The sequence below is a fragment of the Leptonotus elevatus genome, chromosome 4 (assembly GCF_054856555.1).
Source record: "Leptonotus elevatus isolate MCC_2025b chromosome 4, RoL_Lele_1.0, whole genome shotgun sequence".
Taxonomy (NCBI): Eukaryota; Metazoa; Chordata; class Actinopteri; order Syngnathiformes; family Syngnathidae; genus Leptonotus; species Leptonotus elevatus.
In genome coordinates, this window is record NC_141242.1 from 5277371 (window position 1) to 5294115 (window position 16745).

General features: G+C 40.6%; 1 protein-coding gene across 3 annotated transcripts in view; it reads left to right on the top strand.

Moving 5' to 3' along the window:
* The first annotated feature begins 6410 nt into the window (after positions 1-6410).
* LOC147175111 (tetraspanin-18B-like) overlaps positions 6411-16745 on the top strand; it is a 36122-nt gene continuing 25787 nt past the window's right edge. For all 3 annotated transcript variants that reach the window (XM_086072628.1, XM_086072629.1, XM_086072627.1), the window contains exon 1: positions 6411-6758. The gene's annotated coding sequence lies outside the window, so the exon portion shown is untranslated. The remainder of the gene's footprint in view (positions 6759-16745) is intronic.

Consider the following 16745-nt stretch of genomic DNA (forward strand, 5'->3'; position numbering starts at 1 on the left):
CTAAATGAGGGGATGTCTGTAAATGCAATCAGAGGTCTGTCCATAAAAACTCCTGGTGCGAGGGGGCGCCCGGGGCCAATTGTTTACCCACATCTTGAGTGGATTAAGATAGGAACTGAAGTAAGATTATCAAGTAGTGTATTTTACTCTGCTGACAGGACAAGATGACAGGGGGGGGGAGTAAACCGTTTCTGTATAAGTAAGGGAGAAAGGAAAGAGGGGACACGCTTCGAGACCAGTTGCTGTTTGAGCAAGGTTCTTAAGTGTCTTCAGAAATTCTGAAAATAAAGCTGGCAAAAAAAACTTCTCCACGAGACTTCAACTTTGAGTTTTATTTTGAACACGCAGAAATCAAAGAAACGATTTCCAACAGTCCCAATCATCTGTCGGATATTATCAAGGGACAAAAGAATACAAAGACATATGTGATGTGACACAAAACAAAATATAGTCAAAACGTCTACCATACAAAAAACAGACTGCGTTTATCTTTGTAAGGGCAGATATTTTTTTTTTCATTTCACTTTTTGTATCTCCTGGGCCCAGAGGAGCTCGGTGTGACAGACGGATGGATCTTTCTCTCCTGGTGAATCGGGTTTCTGGAGGTGGATGAGGATGAAAGAGGGGGGGGGGGGGAGGGGAGAAGAAAGCAGTAAGTCCACTGGCCTACTTTCCACTGTGCATTTGCAGTTCATCCTTGTGGGAACGCTGGAAAATACAGTACATGCGGGCAATCCAGCCACGCTTGGCCTGACACCTCCAGACAGGAGGGGGGGGGGGGGGGGGGAGGGGCCGGGAAGAGCTTCGCAGACAAAGACAGCTTGAAAGCTAAATGGACTCAACGAAGACTACATTTTCCCGGGGCTTATTTCCCTTCATCTCGGTCAAAGTGAGGTCCAGCGGGTGCTATTGTTGTGAGTTGCAGAAAAAAGGGGCGCTATGAAAACCAGGTGAGCCGATTCACCTCCGTGCACATCCCCTGCCTGCCGCCCACGCTCCACTGACTCCTCTCAAGCACCTGTCACAGGCCCAGCCGCAGCAGGTCGACGCTTATCGTTGGGATGAAGGAGACTGCCTGCAGTGTGCGCAAATGTACACGCAGAAGGTTCGAATAGACAAAAAAAAAAAACATAAATATGTTGTTGTTTTTTTAAGTGCTGTGAGTGGTTACATTTTTACCATGGCTCATTAGGGCCACGTACAAATATATATTTTTTAGAGTGTGGGGGCAATATTCTAAAAAAAAAAACTTTTTTGAGTTTATAAAGTCGCAACTTTGTGACTATATAGTGGCAGATTTGCGAGAAGAAAAAAAACTCAGAAACTTACGAGAAATACATGTAGCAACTACTCGGATGTTTGTGCCAATACTTTTCGGTCGGGTTTTCAAATAAGGAGATAGTAAAAGTGTTGGATACGCCTCGAGGATCAAGCATTTAAGTTAATTTGTTAAAATGTATATCTACTTGTACATTTATGTTTGGAAATGCCCCTATGTTCTATTGTTGTTTGTTGTTTGATTCAAATGGGATTGTACCTTCTTTGTTTGTATTTGAAATAAAGAAAAAAAAAAGGTGTAATTTTCCAAAATTATTATTTACACCTTCATACATTTTGGTAATTTTTTTGTACAAGCAGCTAAGTTGATGTGTTGAATCTGCTGCTCTCTGTCATTCACTTGCATTTACCTAAAAGTAATGCTAGTTTCTGATTGGTTAGTGTTGGGTCAGCTGATAGGGGACCAGGAAGTGTTGTCGCTCTGGCTGCCGTGTATGACGAGTAAAGTTGAAATTAAGAATGATTCCGTCTCCATCCTGCCTTTCCATTTCATAAACAGTGTCCCATTAACCCCCCAAGGGAAAACTCACATGAGACTATAGCTAAGCTACGTGTATTTGCCGTAAATTTCTAAGGTTTTTTTCTTGCAAATTTGCCACTTCATAAAGTTTTTCTCTCTCAATATTACCCCCCCTCTGGAAAACAAATATTTATATGTTGCCCTAATACGTCGCCACACATTTTTTGTAATCTTAGTAAAGCAGCACATCAAATAATAATAATAACAATAAAGTTGTACGTCAAGTGGATGTTTCCAGGAGTTATTCGGAACAATGTATCGATGACGCAGCCAATAGAAAAACAGCACCTTTTTGTCTTTATCTGACTGGAGCTCTGCGGGGTCGATTTTTTTAAAAACAAAATGGCTACTCTCATGTGAGTTGTCATCTAGTAATCCTTTCCAAGAATAAAAACAAAACAAACAAACTCGCATCTTGGGTAAAGTGTGCAATAGTTCATTCATTTGGTCTTGAGCGCCGATAACACGATAGAAACACGACTCTTCTAACACTCGATACAGATTTGGAAAAACTTGTCGAAACAATACCAGGAGTTCGTTGCTAGGTTACAGACAGGTCACACACGCGGCATAAGCACGGGAGCTGTTTGGATTCAAGTGCTGGACACCCCAAAAAATGATTCATTCGCTGCCATCTTAGATTCAATGATTCCAGTCTGCTTTTCCGACCACTCGCTGAATGCTTCCATCAAGGAGGCGGGGCTTGGTTGATATGTGTTGTCCTGGGCCTCGTCTGGAATGTTTCCGCTGAAGTATTGAGGTGAAGAGAAGAGTTTTCCATAAAAGGACCAGAGTTGTGTCTCCAGTCGTTGGAGAAAAAGTCGGGATCTGGATTACACGATGAAGGCGAGGGACAATGTTTCCACTCATTACGTTGTTAAAATAACACTTAATGGTGAACATACTGCAGGTGGCCCTCTTATGAGGGACGTAGCATCAAACGCGATGGCATTCTAAATACAACCTAGAGAGCAGTCCTGCAGATGACACCTGACTATTTAGCCCCCCCCCCCCAGAAATACGCTCTGATGCCCCGTTGACAGATTGAGGTTGCCGACGTGTGTGCTGGAAATGGAGCTGACAACTGTCAGATCCACATTAAAATCATCTGCAGATTTGTCAAAAATATACAAATATACAATTCTGAGCCTGCAGCTTCAGCACATGATCGTGTGCATTTTTTTTTTTTTTTTAAAGAAAACAATGACATTTTATATTTACTCAAATCAGTACGCATGCATTTATCATTGTGGCTAAAATGTCTTGAGAAGCAAAAACCAAGGACGTTTAAATTTAATTCCTCTTGGCTAACATGAATTGTAGGCATTTTTATGTAAAAAAAAAAAAAAAAAGTACAGTCAAGTCAATCCATCCTGCATCAGATGTATTCAAATATTTGTATGCTGTTGCTCGGGAAATCCCTTAAAACTGCACCTTGTGTGTGTATGTGTGTGTGTGTGTGTGTCATTGCACAAGGCGCACATTGTGAGCGCTTGTGAAGCGGGTGCTATGGCCTGTTTAATAAGATGGCGCATGGTTCGATGGTATGTGTGTGAAAATGCGCTACGGGCTGTGTAAATTGGATTAAATGGGTTTGGGTGTGCGATAAAGAAGTCACATGCGATCAACGGCGTGCATGCAAGCGTGTGTGCGTAGACCGCAGTTTGAGCACAAAAATGGCTCGAAGAAATGGTTTCCAGTCATCTCTGTATATATTAATAGCGCGGCGTGCGTTCATTCACGTTGATTGGTTGATTTAATTACCACCCGTATGGCGTCGTGAGAAAATCATCAGGGGTGTCATGGGAGGGGGGGGGGGATCCAATTTCACTTCATTTGTGTGAAAATTTCTATCCATTAGTTGGCGGAAGGTAAACAAACCTGAGCTTCCACCTGTTGCCATGCAGAATAAGTCGTGGCTTCCCGCAAGTGGTATCACCTTTTGTGTTTAAACAATCCCACATTTCAGACTAAGGGTTGGGAAACACGAGATAGAATATGAAAGCAAGATGGACGTATGATGCGTGTGCAGATGTATCAATAACAGGCCAGTGACAATAACAACAAATATTTACAATAATATGTTCTATGCAGCTGCAATTGGCTGGCAACCAGTTCAGGGTATACCCCGCCTACAGCCCGAAGCCAGCTGGGATAGGCTCCAGCAGCCCGCGACCCTTGTGAAGAATAAGCGGTTCAGGAAATGGATGGATAGGATGTTCTATGCAGCCCCACTAGTCGCAATACGATATTCTGATTATTATTGCATCCACCCTTTTTTATCCATCTCAAGGGTGCGGCCATTTTGCTGGCGACTAAAGATGACATCACAGTTGCTCAGGGCTCAGGTAACGACTAATCACATCAGGTAACGACCAATCCTGGCCCCCCCCCCTGTTTTCTGAAGCTGAGCCGTGATTGGTCGTTGCCTGAGCCCTGAGCGACTGTGATGTCACTTTCAGTTGACAGCAAGTAACAAAATGGCCGCCCCCAGAGATGGATAGAAACGGCTGGATTGTGCTGCATAACTCATATTCTACACACGCAATATTAATCAGAATGTCATGTTTACAACAGTTAGAACATATTGTAAAGAAAATTTTGGGGTTGACTTTGTCTTTAACGACTCTATACATGGCACTGTTTTAGCCACGCCCATAAAAAAAAATCACAAAGTCTCCGCAACTCAGTACTACACGTTTCTCAGCTGATATTAAAAAAATGTACACTTCCGCGCACCATTCCAAAAGATTTTGTAAACCGTGGTCAGGAAGGAGTCGGCTCGGGGATTCACCTCAGCCTTTCTTTGCTCTCAGCTCCTTCTGAAAATACCAGAGGTGCAAAAAAAAAAGAAAAAAAATCCCTCACAGCTGTTCTTTGTGCAGCCAAACTGTTGATGCGATACTTGCTGTGTGAAGCCGCCACCTGACGTTTTGAGTGCTCGCTTTCAACAAACGTTCTCCTCATTTCGCCCGAAGACACTGTTTGTTATTTCATCTTTGCGTTAATCTTAGACCTACAAAAAAAAAAAATCCACAGCCAGGCCGTGCCTGCGCTCCTTTGGGAAAGGGATCACGAGTGGGGAGGATATGTTGGCCGGATCGCGTATGCCGCTGGGAATGTCGGGGTCAAGACCTTTTAGGGAAGAGGCCAAAAGGATAAGTTCTGTGGAGCGCTTATCTTGCGCCCCATCTGTAATAGATTTTGTGACACGAGGAGCATAGAGAGGGAAAAAAAAAGAAAAAAAAAAAAAGAGCAGAAACAAAATCACTTCTCATTTTGTGCCTTGTGCTGCGAGCATGAATAATTAACACGAGACAAAATGCGTCTGTCGTCGGCGTCGCAAACAGCCTCACCAGGGCTTAAGTTACTTTGGGAAACAAAATGGACTTTGATCATCGTCGGCGCGCGGTGACTGACTGTGCAAACACAACGCTGCTTGTCTCAGCTGCTCGAACCTCAAAACGAAAACCTCAAATGGGACACGCATACCGACGACAATCAGGCGCAATTTGAGTCAGGAAAGGTCCGATTGTTGGACTCAAGATGAGTCTCCTGAGAGATGCTCCTCGGGTGTGGGTATGCGGTAGCAATGTTGCCATAGTTACCTTGTAAAGTAGCTTAGTTACTTTACTGATTACTTCATTTTAAAGGAACTAAATTAGTGTTACAAGTTACTTTACTAGGTGCATTCGTCAAATACTTAAATGGAAGTGCATTTTTTACAGTGTTTAAAAAAAATAAATTCTATTTTAATAAAAAATAAAACCAAGACGACCTTTTTTTGACTTAACACAAGTCATTAGTCAGGTTTCCATCCAATTGTTTCGATTTTTTTTAAGCGAATTTACTGAAAATGTGCAAAACGGACTTGCGACGTATGCCCGTTTTCATCTGTTCTTCTTCTACGAATTGAGAAACTGAAATTGTCTCAACATTAGGTACACCTGAACAATACAAAGTCATCTTAACACGGGCAAGGATGGGCAACACACTCTGAGCGGTCCCTTGATTATTAAAAAAAATAAATAAAGAAATAATAATAATAATTTGATTGAATTTATTTTTATATTTTTTTACAAACCCATGGAAATTTCCACAGAAATCAGAGGCAAATGGAGAAACAAATGCTGGAAAAAGCAAAATATGGGGGGAAAAAAATGTGTGAATATGCAGCAGTCGACTGTCGTTGAAGTTGTAATATCACCAATCACCACTAGATGGCAGATATGTCGTAGGTGCACTTATATTGGTTGAACCTGTATTTTTTTGTGGATTTGAAATTATATCCAGAAAAAACATAGTACCCAAATAATATTACATTTTTTAAGAAAAAAACATGTGCTCTTCAATTAACCTTGGTTGCAAGTTTTGGTTCGAAATCCCACGCATATACAGAACTCTCCACACAGGAGGGGAGGGTATGAGGCTATGAGCTGAGATTCAACTGTGAGGGAGAACTTCAAATCTTGTCGTCGCTACTCTTGTCAGGTGGGTGTAGCCCCCCCCCCCCCCCCCCCCCCCCGAGCCGAGGAAGGTGGCCCGAGGGGCGGAGACTGTGTCGGAGGGGTTCGGTCTCGCTGAATGTGGACGATCCTATTCCTCACCGCCTCTCTCAGCTCGCCGTGACTTCGCAAGCAACACTTTGCATACCAACACTTTTTTTTGCTTCTCCACGCCGCGCGCGGCTGCTGTTTTTTTTTGCCCGCGTCTGCAACGGATCTCACAAACGTGGATTCGAATCGTCTGAGCAGTCCGTTGGGACGTTTCAACTTGCGTGCATTTGACATTATTTAGTCGACATTATCTGATCTAGCGGCGCGCAAAACAGGGAGGTTGTTGTGTGATATTTACCCGAGAAAGAAACGAGACCCACCGCTTCAACGTTTCGGCTCTCAAGGTAAGAAATGTGTTTTGAATCGTAAAGTGAGTCCCTCAACTCGAATTCTTCCTTTTTGTGCGTGGGCGAATTCACTCACAACGTGCGTGACTTGTTTGTTTGGTTGAAATCACAAATCTGAAACCGCCTTAACTCGTCACCAGAAGTCCCACGAACTTTATTGTTTATTTTAGGGGAAATTATTAGGGGTTCACAAAAGGCCATTTGTTCTTTAGTTTTTTTGTTTAGTCCGACGTTTTGAAAGAACTGTGTTGACCTATTTCTGTGTGGATAAATGTGCTGTATGCACCAACTTTCACTCACTTGTACTATAGAATGACATCCGTTGCTAATTCAACAATACATTTTAGAGGTGCAACTAACAATGGCAACTGATCGATTCTCAAATTAATGTATCATTATTTTTGATATCTTTCCAAATGATCGGCATTTCAGCTTCTCAACAGTCACATTTGATCGAGTCCTCCATTAAAGGGGACTGATTGTCTTTGTGTGTATTTAAGTTTTTGACTATTTTCTGACATTTTACGAAACCAATTAGTGACTGCAGTCACTAATTTGATTATGTGTGATTCATGTATTCGTGATTCACGAATCATGCATCATTTGTTTGTACACTGTCATTTTGAAATAATGTCCGTTTTTTGAATAATGGAATGAATTTCGATGTTTGTTTTGAAATCAGATTCATTGATTAATCGACCAAAAAAATCCCCAGATTAATCGATTATTAAAGTAATCGTTAGTTGCAGACATAAGTCACTTTTTTTTTTTTTTACTTTGGGCATAGTGTCAAAAATATTCAAAAACCACATATTATTCACCTCATTGGCAGTTTTAATCGAAATTAAGCAGCATTATCTTTGTAAAGGTCGAACGTTTGTTTTGGCTGTTGTTGTTGTTGTGTGACGTGGAATTGCTTCTGTGTGTGTGTGGGTCCATCCGTCCGCCCGCCCCAAGCTGGCATCCTTCCCACGGGCTCCGGGCCTGACCCATCTGTCTGCTGACATCTTCGGGGTCATCACGTGCATGATTGTGATGCTCTAGTTTAGCTTGAGGGCATCGGCGTAAGTGTCATTTCACATCCATCAGCGAAGCAGGCGTTATACTGTACGCACCCCCCCCCCCCCCCCGCCCCCCCCCCCCAATAATCATGACATCCTTCTGATCGCCACAGTTGTTAGCAAGGTCAAATCTTTACGGATACTTTTTTTTGTCCACGTGATGGAAAAACGGCGAGCGATTCTAATCTGTTCCGTGTTCTCAATGATAACATGCTGCTCTTGCCAAATCCAATTTTGTCCTTTTGTATGTACTTCTGACACCAAAGAGTTTGTTTTTGGAGTTGGATCTAAAGGTTTATTGAAAAAAAAAAAAGCCGCAGGAAAGTGTGGCCAGAGGGAGTGACAGACGCACAGAACACTTCAGTTGTATCTGTTATGGTTTATGTTGCTGGGACACGTGTTTACGTTTGTGGATGCGTTAGCTTGGCCTGCGCAAAGTTCTGTCTTTAACATTGCTACATGTTTAAATCACATTATCAGAGAGACTGAGCTGTTAAAAAAAAAAAGATTCACGAAGCGTAAGATACAAAAGATCCGCAATGATTGAAATGTTACAGAATTGCAGTCGAAACAGCTGGAAATAAGATCGCGTTTCACCCGCGGAGATTAGCACCATGGGAACCACCACGAGCATGCACCAGCGTCCAGGTGTGCGTGCGTGCACGTGCGCGTGTTTGTGTTTGAACCCAACCATCATAGCATGGCCCAACGGATCGGACCAACTTCCCTGTCACAGCGAATCTGCTTTACTGCTGCCACTTTCGGTCTCTTTTGGCGTCCTCAGAGACAACCGTGGCGTCAGAAACTCACAGACTGCGTACAGAGGCGTGTTTTGTTCACCAGAACATTTGCGTTGTCAGAAAAAAAAAATGGCAAAGAAGCCGCCTTTATTGACGCCTCCTGGAGCAGCTGCCAACGCTGATGAATAAGCTCTGCCTGAAGCTTTTTTTTTTCTCATCCGCTTGATTCACATGAGTTGCGCTGTCCAAATACAAAAGACGGTGTTTGGAAAGCTGCATTGTCATTCGTATGAAGAATCACAGCGAGCGGCGACAACATTTGTGGCTTTCCCACTGTACGCATAGAGAATAGCTGGACAAATATGGGAGAAAAAAATAATAATCACAGTTAATTTGATTGAGATTGAAATTGTTCATTGATTTCAAATCAGTATTAATTCAACTACTAAAACTCGTCATGCGTTTGTGGCGTACTCAATGAGAAGTCGATGCTAATTAGCATTAGCATGTCAATGGGATCCTCCGTTGACTTTAGCAGTAATGCTAGCAATGTTTTAAAAACATACCATGTTTTGTATTTAAATTTACATTGTGTGTAATTCTTCTTGCCGTGTGTTAAACTGGGGTTTCAACCCTTCATGGATAGCATGAACAATTGTTGCTTCTTTTAGCTTGACTCGTTTTGCTCACAGTCTATGAATTTGTTTTTGAAAAGAGGTATTTAATTACATAACATTAAACATTTCTTGACAATAATGTGTTATATGTGACCTCACTAGTCTCAACATGACATTCTTATTAATATTACACTTGTGGAATATGAGTTATGAAGCAAAATCCAGCCATTTTTATCCATCTCAGAGGGCGGCCATTTTGCTACTTGCTGTCGACTGAAGATGACATCAATGTTGATCAGGGCTCGGGCAACGACCAATCACAGCTCACCTGTTTTCTGAAGCTGTGCTGTGATTGGTTGTTACCTGAGCAACTGTGATGTCATTTTCACTCGACAGCAAGTGGCAAAATGGCCGCCCCCTGAGATGGATAAAAAAACGGCTGGATTTTGCTGCTTAACTCATATTGAAGTAATGTGATTAATTACAATTAAAAAAAAATTATTGTCTTTTTTTTAATTAGGGACGTTTTTTAATTAGGGATGTTAACAAGAGTATGAAAATATAAAAAAATAATATTGTACCTTTAGAACAGATATCAAATTTGTGATTAATCACGAGTTAATTATTGAAGTCATGCGATTAATTAATTTAAAAAATAATCGTCTGACTCCCCTAATTTTTTAATAATATATATTTATTTTTTTAATTGGGCGTCAGGCGATTACATTTTTTTATTGTAATTAATCACATGACAACTAGTTAACTCAAGATTAATCACAAATTTGATATCTGTTCTAAAGGTACAATATTTTTTTTTATATTTTCATACTCTTGTTAACAAAAGTGGGGGAAAAATGTGAAACTAATAGAAATAGTTCAAATGGATTTTTGACGTCTATATCCGTCAATGGCAGTGAATGAGTTAATAGTCCCTTTGATAACGTGTTGCTCTCCCTCACACATTCCCCAGCGCAATTGTGGAAAGTCACCCGCGGTGAAAACAAACGCACGGCGAGGGACACGCGCCCTCGCCGCCTGACTCCACGGAAAGTGTTAATGCGGTTTTCAGCCAGCTGAGAGATTCGCTTCAGCGTATCATCTTCACTAAAAGGCCTGAAATTAATCAATCTGCAGCTCCACATGCTCGAATGATTACGATACAGGCTTTTTTCTAGCACTTTCCTCATCTTTTTATTTTTTTTATTTTTTGTGCCTGATTTGCCTTCTTAATGAGCTTGCGAGTCATCTGATCGCCGGCACTGACTTCATAACCATCCGCCTCTCCTCCTTGGATGAACTCATCTATTATTCCTCGCTCCCAATTTTGTCCCCATTCCGTGTCTGCTCCCTGGCTCGGAGCGTAGGTTTCCAGCGGTATGGCAGCCGCGGGCCGTCACGCCGCGCTTGCCCTCGGCCGCGACTTGGCCAGTCGCTCGCAGACCTAAATGGAGTATCTATTTGGCTGAATGAGAAAATTGCTTTTCTCGATTGCCGGAGGACCCCTCGTTTAATGCGTGCCAGGCGCAAGCCGCGGCCGGTAATGGCTTCAGCATCTTTGTCGTCGGCAGACATGAGTAAATGAAATGAGCTTTTCAGCTGGCAGAAATAATTTACTCTCAGAAAGGTGACATTTCCATCGCTGCCTTGAAACACATGATGATGTACGCTCAGTATTTTTAATGGCCATCAGCACTTTGTTGACAGATTGCTGCAAGCTAGCCTAACATTTTTTTGGGGGGCATTTGAATAGGGATGGATGAGTATTGATACCAGGTATCGTATCGGGCCAGTACTGGACTTCACCGATACTTAGGGGCGCCATTTTGTGACCATTCTCCTGTCAGGATGAAAAATGGCACACATTGTTGAGAGAACGTTTTTCTGAACTGCTTCCATGTCAATCTTCTCATATGCCATTTAAGATATCATTCATGTTTCCTCTTGATTGCAGTGCAGGCTTTTTCTTTTTTTGTACTTGTATGTAGCTATTTGTTTTGTAATATAATTGGTATTTTCCTCGATGTTTGTATTTGCTCTTTAATCCATGTAATACGTTTTTTTATTATTGCATTTTTCAGAATAGGTTAAAAAAATCAATACAGGTTGATATGAAATATTGTACTTATAGTACATTATGATGACCATTTTTCAGCTTGGTAGTGTCATTAATTTGCACCAATTTATTTTTTGAAGAAAGACAAAATCTTAGAATTGCGATTTTTCTGACAGTTATTGCGATTTTGACTCGATTTGCAATTTTCTTCAAATGAAACTTCAATGCAATTTTCACAATGTACTGTAACATTTACAAATATAACTGAAAATAACATCATACCATTAAAAGTTATTACTCTGCTAATTCAAGCGCTCGTCATCATGGCTGATGCTAGCATGTTCCGCCGTACGCACTTGTGCCAAAATGCTAATGTGTTCGTCGTCTTATTTTATGTCCAGATATGTATTCATTGTATTCTGTTCATAACTGCCGGCTCTCCGCCTCAACACGGTTCTAACCAGACTGTGAAAAGTCTACACCTAAGCACGTATTTGTTTTTGTTTTCCCGACTCTGCATTTCACATTAGCGATTAGCATGCTTAGCGACTCCCTATTCCTTGTCACTTTAGGTGTGCCTAGTAAACTGGCAATTGGCTTCATCGAACCAGTTTAGTTATTTTTTGTAAGAACAACATAACGCGAGGATATTGACGCACCGCTGCATGATTCTCCCCACGCGTGTAAACAATCCGAACCAGGAAACGTCGTGCGACCTCAACAGAGGGCAGCCGGCAGACCCCCGAGTTGACGCGGAGCGCAGGAAGCTGAGCAGCCTCTGTGCTGCCGCTTCCTCTTTATCACAAGGAAACAGGTCGCCTGTTTGGGCTCCACCTACGAATTCTTTGGACTTATCTCGCCTGCGCCCTATTTCCCTCAATAAATGGCCAAGCTTAGCAGGTAATGAGGTAAAAGGGTAGGTTTTAAAAAGCTGGCCCTGGTAGATAGCAGTTTCGACGGCGGGGTTTTAGTCGGAGGACACATTCCACCTCGCCTCAGGATGTGGAAACAGCCTCTATCTTGCAATCCCACAGGCTCATATTTCCACCAAATGCCGTTTTTTTTTTTTTTTTTGAGTGGCCAGACTAATAAAAAAAAAGAAGTGCCGAAGACTGGAGGGATGTTACCTTGGTCATCACTGAAAGAGATTTGAGATACTGCTTAGTGTGTACTAGCCAGAGCTCAGATTGGAGGCTTAGTGCGCCCTCTGCATCTGGCACTGATAACAGTGCTAACGTCAGATTAGCCGTCTGACATCCATCAGACGGGGAGTGTGATCGTTTTGGTCAGGCTGGAGAAGGAGGAGAAGAAATTTAAGAATAAACCTTGCTGTCGTAAAAAATAATATATAGAGATCGCTGCCTTGAAACGCATTTATTTTGGAAGTTGTTCCCAGCAGCGGGCGATGTCGCGGCGCAACGGCTAACTTGTCTCGTCTTTCAGAGTTTGCGGCATTTATATTACTATCGCGACCGATTGCTGCCCGACATCAACAACACAACTTCCTAAATTTATGTTCAATCGCTAATTAAGGACGCGAAACAAAAGTCTTAATTCCGCTGACATTTGTATTGTACGGCGCTTTTTGCTAGCGTTTAGCGGCGGCTCCGCCCGCTTAGCGGATAGCGGTGCAAGCTAGCGGCGCTCAAGTGGCCCCGTATAGACTGTCGGGGAGTTGTCAAATTACTTTTCAAAGGCAGGTTATTAGACGTATGCTTTGATGCTAAAAGCCCGATTGCCGTTGCTACTACACTTTTTAACAAACCAGGATTACTCAAATGTGCTGTTTAAATGGGAAGTCAAACCATTTTTAAAAATGTTTTTACAATAAATTCTATGTTGCCCCACTAGTCTAAACACAGTCTTCTGATAAATTTTGCGTTTGTAGAATATGATTAAGCAGCAAAATCCAACTTTTTTAATTTTATTTTTTACCATTTCTGGGGGGGGCGGCCATTTTGCTACTAGCAGTCTACTGAAGATGACATCATGGTTGCTTGGTGCTCAGGTAATGACTAATCACAGCTCAACTTCAGAAAACAGCTGTTATTTAAAAAAAAAAAATGTTTGCTGCGTGTTCCTCTCTAGTTTGCTTTATCCTGTTAGTGAGCGAGCATCATTATGACAATTATGTTATTTATTGAAACCATGCGGCACATTTTTTGGGGGGGAATGGTGAATTTGGATAAAGAAGTGTCAGCCGAAATCCTGTGAAATGGAAAATCTCTGTTTCCATGTTATGAGAACATAGAAACATACTCTTGGGTCCTTTCAGTTGTTGCAGCACCTTCTTCGTCTCTGCTTGTCAGACTTTTGAATTGATGATAGTCGGAGGCCCGAGTGTGTTTATGCAGCCTCTCCCCGTGACTCACTGGCCCATGATGCCTTTCTCCTTTCCTGACTCAGGCATTTCTCTCATGAAATGGGAAACTCTCTCCCAGTTTCTGGTCTTTTTCTCATTTTCAGCAGCTTCCAACCCGGCACGTCTTTTAGTTCCACTCCTGAGTACTCTTGTCGCAACATGTCTTTTTTAATATATATATATATATATTTTTTTTTATTACATTTTCTTAAAAACTTTTTGCGTGGTGGCCAGTTTACTTGGGTGGCCCGCCCAAGTATTAACACGGTGTGGGAAACACTGAATTAAATGCATGTTATGTTTTTGAAGTGAACGGGTAGCTCACGCATCGTTTCGAGATGCTGATGCTCCCGTGATATATGGCCAACGGAGTGGTCTGGTGTTGGTTTGTGTGACACAAACCTGTTTGCTATGTCTGCGCTTCCAGCCTGGCTGAATTACAGAGTACCTCGAGGAGTTTTATTTTGAGCATGATATGGGTTTTCAACCCCGTCTGCTAATGACATGCTGCCTTTCCGGCCCCGTGATAACCATACAAACCTCGAGTGCATGACGTTGCCTGCATGTGTGTGTGTGCGTGTGTGTGTGTCGCGATAAAAATTGTAACCCATCAACAGCCTTAATGTATATATGTGCATATCTATATTTTACGTTAATTTACATATTGATATACCTTGGTAAATATCCTTGATTTTTAGCTTAACTGTTATGCATTCAACCAGTAAATTTCTTATTTGGACTTTAATGGACACAACTGGGCTCTTTTTCAACCCAGCGTGCGTTTACTGCGCCGCCTCACGATTTGACTCGATTCGATTATTCAACAATTATTGCAATTATCATGATTTATTGATGCATCTTTTTTCCATATTCGGGATTTTTCTTTTTCATTCTCATTTTTCTTGTAGCCACTTCATACTTTTAAACAAGGTGTATTTGTAAGTATCCACTAATTATTATTTTTATTATTTTTATGTCAAATCACCAATTGATCCAACATCAACCACCCATAGCAGCGGCCTGTACAGCAAACGCTGCTCATATGTCCTATTCAAAGCAAATAAAGATGACCACAGGTTTCCGTGGGTCATTACAAAGCATTGAAAATCATTAAATGAATTTAGCTCAACTTTAAGCCCTTAAATTGCATTAAGAAGCATTAGAATAGATATGATGCCAAGAGGCAGTAAAAAAAATTAATACAATTATTGTTCATGCTTTATTTTACATAAAACGTTGTACAAAAAATATATATTTGTGGTGTCTGGTGACTAGTTGTAATTTGCAATGAACAAAATGGCCTGGAGTCCTCGTCATGTTCCAAATAGCAATTGCTCTGAATTTGAAAAATGTAAAAGAAAAATGTACTGTTGCTGTCACCAACGTTCAACATGAAACACTAATGCCACCTAGTGGAAGAAAATTACCTCAACACAAATCTATGGTTCATTGTTTCACACTCCTTTTAAGCGTAACTGTTAACTGTAATAAATCGCTTCCTATAAAATTACTGTATCAATGAACTAAGAGCTACAACCACCTTTGTATTCTGTAATCATATTTACAAGAGTATGAAAAGCTTGAAAAATATATCTTGTTGTACATTTAGAACAGATATAAACTGCGATTATTTTTTTATTAATCGTGAGTTAACTATGGAAAAGCATGTGATTAAATACAAAAAAATGTAATTGATGGACAGTCCTAATATATAAACAGAATATGCATATATGTACGTATATATATGCAGTATTACATGGTCATTATATTTAGTTGCATTAAAAACAGCATTAAAAAGCATTCAGTTTGATTTGATGAAGCAGCTCAAATCAACATCACAATGTAGTTTTCACACATTTCAAATCACAACGGCTGCAATTTAAAAAAACAAAAAAACCCAACAACAAACAGATACGGATTGAAAGAAAAATGCACACTTATAGTAAGCACGTTTGACCATTTACCTTTGTGCCACTTTTTTAGCCCACACACCATGTCAATGGTGTCACTTCCTGCCGCTCCGGTGAGATCACAGCAGCCTCCCACAGGAAGAGACTCACTTCAAATACAATGCGGGGCCATTGTCAGCAGCCGCTGCATCAAGGGAGACGATCGGGGTTTGATTTTGGCAGAAATCCACAGCATGATTCCAAATAATATCCGTGGTAACTTAGTGGAGGGGCCGACTAACGAGCTCGCTCCTGCAAGGATCGCAAGCCCGGAGGCGAGCAGCTTGTTCCTTTCTCGGAACAAGAAACGAGAAATAGGAACTAATGATGCAAAGATGAGCATTGGTGTGTTTACACAGGGACTTTCATGGTTTGTGACGTCTTGGAACGACTCCAAGGTTAATCACGTCATTTCATGACACTGGTCTACCACCTCTGAATGTTGGTTTTATGGAACTCATTTACAGTGTAGACCAGAAAAGTACATCCCTGATTTGTTGTCATTGCAAGTTCGTTTTTTTTCTTTTTTCTTTTCTTTTATTATGATTTAAAAAAAAAATATATTATTATTATTATTATTTTTAATTATTATTATTATTATTATTATTATTATTTTTTTTTTTAGTTTTAATTAGTTTTCAGGCTGGTTCTGTTAATTTTTATTAGTTTTAGTTATTTAAAAAAATGCTCAGTTTCAGTTTAGTTTTAGTTAGTTTCAGTAATATATTTTATTTATTTATGTGTATTACTTGTGTGCAATATTTAATAAACACCATAGTCAAATGAAAAAAAGTTAAACATTTTTTACCTAGCATTGCATTTCAAATGAGTTCATTGAAAAAGCAGGCAAGACGAGCCATTGGAGCCAAAAGTCAAGCATGCAAAATTTGTCAACTGAAGGTGCTTTTCTATTGGCTGTTGCTCGATGACGTCACTTCTCTTTCAAACGTCCTTAACTCGGTTAAATAAATGTACTTCAAATCGCATTTAAAAAATCATCCCCAAATGCATAAAATTAATTACCAAAGATTAAAACGAAGGACATTTTCCCTATAATTAGTTTGTTAGTTTTGTAAACATGAAATGTAGTTTGTTAGTTTTCGTTTTTATTTTATTCATTAACAAAATAGTTTTTTTGAATTTTTGTTTTATTTTTTTCCGTTAGTTTTTGTTAACTAAAATAACCTTGCTTCAAACGAACT